We start from the raw sequence: 8100 nt of genomic DNA on the forward strand, positions 1-8100 counted from the left end.
GTTTAGGATTGGAAAGTTTGAATAATTTTGGCTGGCTTCGGAGTGATTTCTGTTTGCCAGGTACTTAGTTCTGGAATGATTAAGGTAGAGGAAATTGTCTCCAGGAGTCCACAAATGCCAGAGAGGAGGTCTGTCTCCAAATTGATCAGATTTCATATCAAAGACATGCTGGACAGTTTTCTATCTCTAAAAACTGGCTAGCCCAGGAGATGGGATTAAGATGGTGGAATAGAAGGACTGGAGCTCAACTTCTCTCCTAAAAAAAACAAAATTCACAACTAAAGACTGAGCAATCTCCACCCAAATGGACCGGAAACCCATACCCTACTCCAGAAGAAAAAGAGGAGGCCACATCCACATTTAAGAGGGGTGATTTTGTGATATAAACAACCCTATACCTCCTGGGCGGGAAGCTCCACAGACTGAAAACTGGCTCACAGAGACTCATCTACAGGAGTGAGAGTTCTGAGCCCCACATCAGAACTGGGATGTGGCACTGGGAAAAAGAGCCCCTGGAGCATCTGGCATTGAAGGCCAGTGGGGCTTGTGTGCAGGAGCTCCATAGGAATGGGGGAAACGGAGACCCCATTCTTAAAAGGCGCACACAGACTTTCACGTGCACTAGGTCCCAGGGCAGAGCGAGGTCTCCACAGGAACCTAGGTCAAACCTGACTGCAGTACTTGGAGGACATCCTGGGAAAACAGGGGTGAATGTGGCTTGTTGTGAGGGAAGGACATTGAAGGCAAAGCTCTCCGGAATATTCAGCAGCAGTGCCTTTCTCTGGAGGTGGCCATTTTGGGAAAATCTGGCCCCACCCTTCAGTCAGTGCTGAGAAGCCCCAGGGCAAACAACAATCCAGGTGGGATCACAGCCCCACCCCTCACTTAACAGGCTACCTAAAGAACCCTCAGGCACACAGCTGCCTCTAATCCCATCCAGAGACTAAGCCCCACCCACCAGAGGGATTAGAATCAGCTCCTCCTACCAGGGGGCAGGCATCAGCCCCTCCCATCAGGAAGCCTACAGCAAGCCCCCCATACAGACTTCAGCCACAAGGGAGGCAGACACCAGAAGCAAGAGAGGCTACAACTCTATTATCTGTAAAAAGGTCACCAAACCAAAAACCTTTAAAAATGAAAAGACAGAGAACTATAACTCAGATGAGGGATAAAGGAAAAACCCAGAAAATCAGCTAAGTGAGGAGGAGATTCTTAGTCTCCAGGAAAAAGACTTTAGGATGTTGATGCTAAAGATTATGCAAGACATTGGGAATAAACTGGAGGCAAAGATGGACCATTTACAAGAAACACTGACCCAAGAGATACAAGATATAAAACTTAAACAAGAAGAGATGCCAAATACAATAACTGAAATAAAAAATTCACTAGAAGCAGCTAACAGCAGAATACAGGAGGCAGAAGAACGAATAAGTGAGGTGGAGGACTGATTAGAAGAAATTACGGATGCAGAACAGAAAGGAGATTGAAAAAAAATGAAGAGAGTCTCAGGGAACTCTGGGACAATGTTAAACACACCAACATCCATATTATAGGGGTGCCAGAAGGAGAAGAGAGAGAGAAGGGGACAGAAAAAATATTCCAAGAGATAATAGCTGAAAACTTCCCTATCATGGGAAGGGAACCACTCACTCAAATCCAGGAAGCACAACGAGTACCATAGAAAATAAACCCAAGGAGGAACACCCCGAGACACATAATAATCAAACTGACCAAAATTAAAGACAAAGAGAAAATCTTGAAAGCAGCTAGGGAAAAGAAACAAATAGGAGCATACAAGGGAACCCCAATAAGGTTATCAGCAGATTTTTCAGCAGAAACTCTGCAGAGTAGAAGGGAGTGGCATGATGTACTTAATGTGATGAAAGGAAAAAACCTCCAACCAAGATTACTCTACCCAGCAAGGCTCTCATTCAGATTTGAGGGAGAAATAAAAATCTTCTCAGATAAGCAAAAGCTGAGAGAATTCAGCAACACTAAGCCAGACTTACAACAAATACTAAAGGAACTTCTCTAGGCAGGAAAGAAAAGATCAGCAACAGGAAACAAAAATTCCACAAATGACAAGGCTCACCAGTAAAGGTGTATATACAGTAAAGATACAAAATCATCCATGCGCAATTATACCATTAAAATCAGAAATCATGAGAAGAGGTGGGTACAAATGCAGGACACTGGAGATGAACTTGCAATTAAGAGAACAACTGAAAACAATCTCATATACATATAGACTCTTATATCAAAACTTCAGAATAACTGCAAACCAAAAATCTACAATTGATACACAAACAATGAATCTCTGGAGAAGAAATATATCTCATAGTAAATAAGTGCATAATCCACCATGAAGGGGGTCATTTGACATCATTCTTGGAATGCTGAAGTCTTCTTACATCTGATTCTGATTTCCTCTCCATCAAAGAACTTATGATAATTATAATTAAATAATGCCACTGTACAATTAAATAATACAGCTCTACAATTGTATTATTAATAACCATTTCTCTCCATGGTACAATGTAAAGTCTATAATGTCTTGTTTATCACATCACCTGGAATGGTGTAATGCCTTTATTGAAGAATCAATGAGATGGAACAAATTGTGAGGACATATTTATATAGTTACACTGTTTTTTAACCAACTTATGCATTTTACATTTTACTTATTTTCAGAGGGTGTATTATTTTTGTTATGCTTACCAGTTGTTATTCTTTTTACTATGCTATATAAAATATTTAATGGTATATAAGGCTTTCTTCTTTATAAATTTTAGTTGCATAATATACAATTTAATATAATGCTAATTTTTAAAGATAAATGAAATGTAGTAGATAAAACTAAGTAGTAAAGATGAAAGCCATAACATTGGGATAAAGTATAGAATAAATTTCCTATTTGTCTCAGCATATGTTCCATTCCACTTCTCCAGTGGGAGTCACTTAAACTGTTTCTTAAGATCCATGATACAATAATCTGTGTGAATGTAATTGTGTGTAAATGTATGTATTTTATTGGTAAAAAAATAAAAAATAAATAAATAAATAAATAATTTGATTCTAATCAGAAAATAAATAAATAAATAAATAAAATAAAATAAAAAGTGGCTAGCCCAGGGAGGGGCAGTCTCTCCATAGCTATAACTGTTTTTTTAACATGTTAAAACATCATAAGATCCAGAAGATTTAAATATGTATACCTATAGTGAATAAGAAGGGATTGTCCCAAGACCTCACTGTCTTGGATATTCCTTCTCCCTGGTAGGATATCACCTAATTCTTTTTACAAGATGGCCTCTTTTTAAAAGAATCTCTAGAGTCTGAATTGTGTCTGGATTTCTGTAGCTTCTCCCAGAATAATTCCATTAGTACTGTCCTGAAAGAGGCAGGTTCTACCAGGTGGCATTCTGCACAGAGACCCTCTTTGCCATCCTTACCTCTTGTCTCCATGTGGTATATCAGAGACAGAATCATGTGTCTTGAAAAAATTGCTCATTCTTTCCCACACCAGAGATCCAGAGTCTCAACTTACAGTGCCCTCCTTACCATGGCTGGATCTTCCCACACCCCATCAATTTCCCTACCAGGTGATTATGCAGCCATGCTGAGTGATGTTTCAATAAGTCCTGGAGGTATTATCTATCTTGAACAGCAGAAAAGCCTGAGACTGAGATCATGAGGTACAAGCTTTTGTTGGTTTGTTTGTTTTTCAAATAGGGCTCTAGTTATAGAAAGAAATGGGAGAAGACCCAACAGAAGGCAATAACGACGATAGTGGTAGAAAGATTGTCTGATGGAGTATGGAATCTTGGATTGTGTATGTGAAAATAAATCAAATAACACATCACATAAAACAAAAATAGTGACACTGTTAAAATTAGATATAGGGAACTTATGTACATAGAAGTAAACAATAAAATGTCATTGTGTTCATAATGTGGATATTGTCACTGCTAACTTGTGTCAAATATGCCACAGTACTATGTTAAAATTATGTTTTGATCATGTGTCACAGTGGTTTTATATATGTGACTCATTGACTAAAATAAAATATGAATCTATGTGCTTAAGCCACTTATTATGCTGCTACTCTCACAGGATCTGTTTCTTCTTATTATTATTAACTGAGTCTCTGGTTATTTTAAAAATAAAGTAGTACAAAAGTTATTTTTTCTCCTCAGCTTTCATATTCTATTTTTCTATGGTATACCCAAGACAGTATCTAGGAAGTAGAAAAATGTCCATTCCTTTTTTTTTCTTCATTCTAGTTAGAAAACCTTTTTATTTTATGATTTTTATTTTTCAATTATACTTTATTTAAAATCTATCAATTTTTCCCTGTACAGCAAATTGACTCAGTCATTCATATATGTGTATGTATATGTGTGTGTATAATTTTCTCACAGTATCCGCCATCATGTACCATAGTTCCCTGGGCTATACAGCAGGATCTCATTTCTTATCCACTCCAAATGCAATGGTTTACATCTATTAAGCCCAGACTCCCAGTCCATCCCACTCCCTGCCCTTAATCAAAGAGATTTTAGGCAATGAGAAAGCTTTACTTTGTTGATTATTCTGTGGAGTCCAATCTGAGTGTTTCTGTGAAATAAAACCATTTGGCCCATATTTTGATTGTAAAGCAACTTTATACATTTTCTTAGGCAATTTTCCAAATTTTTAGTTACTTCGGTTTTTTCAGTGTTTTTGCAAAATGACAATTAGGACTGGATCTGATATAGTGTCACTAGGTGACATATAAAATCTCTACTGTGTCTAACAGGAAAAATAAGATGATTGGTCAAGACAAAGTGATTGTCTACCTGCATTAATATTTTTATATCCAACCAGTTATTGCAGAACCCTACAAATATAATTTTAACTGCAATATTTTATATTTAGTTTTTTTTTTGTTTATGATTCATAGCTGTGGCTGTCAGAATTAAATCTTTCACATATTAAAGAAAGGCAGAAGTAGCTAAATTTCATCAAGTTCGTTGACCACCAATGTTTGATATTTAGGTAGGTTTTATTAAGCATGCAGGCATTTTCTTTTCTCCCACTAAACTGATTAAAATTTAGTTTCAGCAGAGAAAAACATAAAATTGCTTTTTATTTTTGCCTTCTAGAATTTTACTTTTCAAGAATATAACTCATTATTAACTCCATTTTGAATAACACTCAGAAGAAAAAAGTCTATTTTTCCTAATAATATTGCTTCAGCATAAAAGAGGATTTATTTGTTTCTGATACCTCAAAGACTGTATCTTTGAATATACTTTGTTAGGGAATAAATTTTATGGAAATATATTGCTTCAGTAATTCTATCACTGAAACGGGGAGAGAGATAAACTACAAAATAATAATAAATAATAATAATAAATTCATCCTTCAATGTGCCTGGACATATCTAATTAAAGTAGATTTACATTTCTCAGGAATAAAAATTATAAGAATTAATTCCATTAATTCAAGTAATTTTAATATTACTGTATCTTTTCCCCTCTCCAAGCAGGAATCTCTTTTACATCTGAAGTTATCTTTACTGATTAACATAAAGACTCACTAACAACATAGAAAAATAAATAAGGAGTTCTTTTTAGGGCAACTAGCAATGAATTCCTAGGACATTGTAACATTTAGATAACTTCAGAATGTCTGACAAACTCTATTAATATCTGGCTGAACAATGATTTAAGAATACCTTAAGTCACCATGAAATTATATGAGGCCATACTAAGTCAGAAAATCTCAATCAACTCAAAGGTGTCAATCAGAAATACCATCATCATGATGACCCCAAAGCCTTGCCTGTGTAATAAAATTAAGTGGTCCTCATTGAAATTTTTAATTATTTTTTTTGTCTTTTTCTAGGGCCACACCCATGGCATATGGGGGTTCCCAGGCTAGGGGTCTAATCGGAGCTGTAGCCACCGGCCTATACCACAGCCACAGCAATATGGGATCCAAGTTGTGTCTATGACCTACACCACAGCTCACAGCAATACTGGATCCCTAACCCACTGAGTGAGGCCAGGAATTGAACCCTCAATCTCATGGTTCCTAGTTGGATTTGTTAACCACTGAGCCATGATGGGAATCCCCTCACTTGAAATTTATAAACCCAAATTATCCTGTAAGAAAAATAAATCCAAGTTGACATTGTGAACTCTACCTTAAACATGAGCTTTCATGGTAGAACAACATCTGACCACAGCCCAGTGGATCCTGACCCTTAATTAAGGTTTCTAGTACTGCCTAGTTAATCCCCAATGGTCCAACAATTTGAAGAGAAGCTTAATAACAATGGAAGCCAAAAAAAAAAAAAGATTAAATTTATCTACACTTACTGGCTTCATGTATTTTCTATCAATTTCAGAAAACACAGATGAATGACTACATATTACATTTTGGTTTATTCTTTAACTCAACTACTTTCTGTCTTTGCAGCTCTCAGAAGCTGTCATGTGACATGAACATGGCAGCATTTCACCAGAACTCCACTGACTTCATCCTCTTGGGCCTCAACACACATCCTACATTCCCAGGGTTTATCTTTGCAATGATCTTCTCCATCTTTTTGGTGGCTGTAACAGCCAATGTGGTCATGATTCCACTCATACCCACAGATCCATTTCTTAACATACCCATGTACATCTTGTTCAGTCTACTCTCCATCATGGACACAGTCTACATTTGCATCACTGTCCCCAAGATGCTGCAAGACCTCTTCTCCAAGGAAAAGACCATCTCCTTCCTGGGCTGTGAAGTTCAGAACTTCCTCTACCTGACCCTGATTGGAGGGGAATTCTTTCTGCTGGGGATCATGGCCTATGACTTGTACATGTCTGTGTGCAACCCTCTTCCATACCCTTTCCTCATTAACTGGAGGATTTGCTTGTTTACTGTGGTGGGCTCCTGGGTTGGCAGTTCCCTGGATGGATTCATGCTGACTCCCTTTACTATGAGTTTCCCCTACTGTGGGTCCCGAAAGACAATAATATTTCTGTGATATCCCAGCAGTACTGAAGCTATCATGTGTTAACATATTGCTCTAAGAGTTCCTGATGTATCCCTGCTGTGTGCTGATGCTGCTCATCCCTATATCCATTATCTCTGCCTCCCACATTCTCATCCTGCTCACTTTGCACTCTGCTGAAGGCCGGCACAAAGGCTTTGCAACCTGTTCCTCCCATATTATGGTGGTGATAATTTTCTATGGGGCAGCCTTCTACACCAATGTGCTTCCCCATTCATACCACACACCAGAGAAAGACAAAATTGTATCTGACTTCTATAGCATCCTCACCCCAATACTCAGCTCTCTCATCTACAGCTTGAGAAATAAAGATGTGGCCATAGCTCTAAGGAGAGTGATGGGAAGATATGCTTCCTCCCACAAAATCAGAGTCAAGGATGTGCCCAGGAAATACTAGAGGAGGCCAGGTACAAACGTCCTTGATGCTGATAGCACACAGTAATTCCATAAAAGTTGTTCTTAATTCTGAAAAATATTAACTTCACAATCCTGAAGTATATCAGACAAAATTACACATTTGTCAGCCTCATTTAAGAACTATAGCTGAAGAAAACCAGCATCTGAGGATCAGCCAACTTGCTTGTCTGAATTCACTGGCAGACATCTTCATGAAAGAATTCTCTTCAAGTACCATTATTAATTATTCCAGGCCTGGAGGTCTCTGGTGGCCTAGCAGTTAAGAACTCAGTGTTGTCGCTGCTGTGGCTCTGACTACTGCTGTGTCTCAGATTTGATCTCTGCCCCCAGGATATTCTGAATGCTACAAGGCATGCCCCAAAAATATCATCACAGGCAGGCCAAACTTCCCTTTGAATATCCTAAGTAGATATTTTTTATATTGTACATGTGTTCATGTATATTTTGTGTCTGTATTACTGACAAACTTTTAAAAAGAAATTGCAAGAGCAACTGTCATGTCCTTTCTCATATTATATCAAATATCCAAAAATTACTTTTTTTATACTGATAATATTGGAACAGCTTTATTTTAAAGACTTTTTTGAAGACAATTCAATTGATTTTGGGGTCCTGTATTCTTATTTACC

At 37.6% G+C, this 8100-nt stretch overlaps 1 pseudogene; it reads left to right on the forward strand.

The window, feature by feature from the left end:
* On the forward strand, positions 6494–7451 carry LOC110259592 (annotated as a pseudogene).

This window comes from Sus scrofa, chromosome 2, assembly GCF_000003025.6.
Source record: "Sus scrofa isolate TJ Tabasco breed Duroc chromosome 2, Sscrofa11.1, whole genome shotgun sequence".
Lineage (NCBI taxonomy): Eukaryota > Metazoa > Chordata > Mammalia > Artiodactyla > Suidae > Sus > Sus scrofa.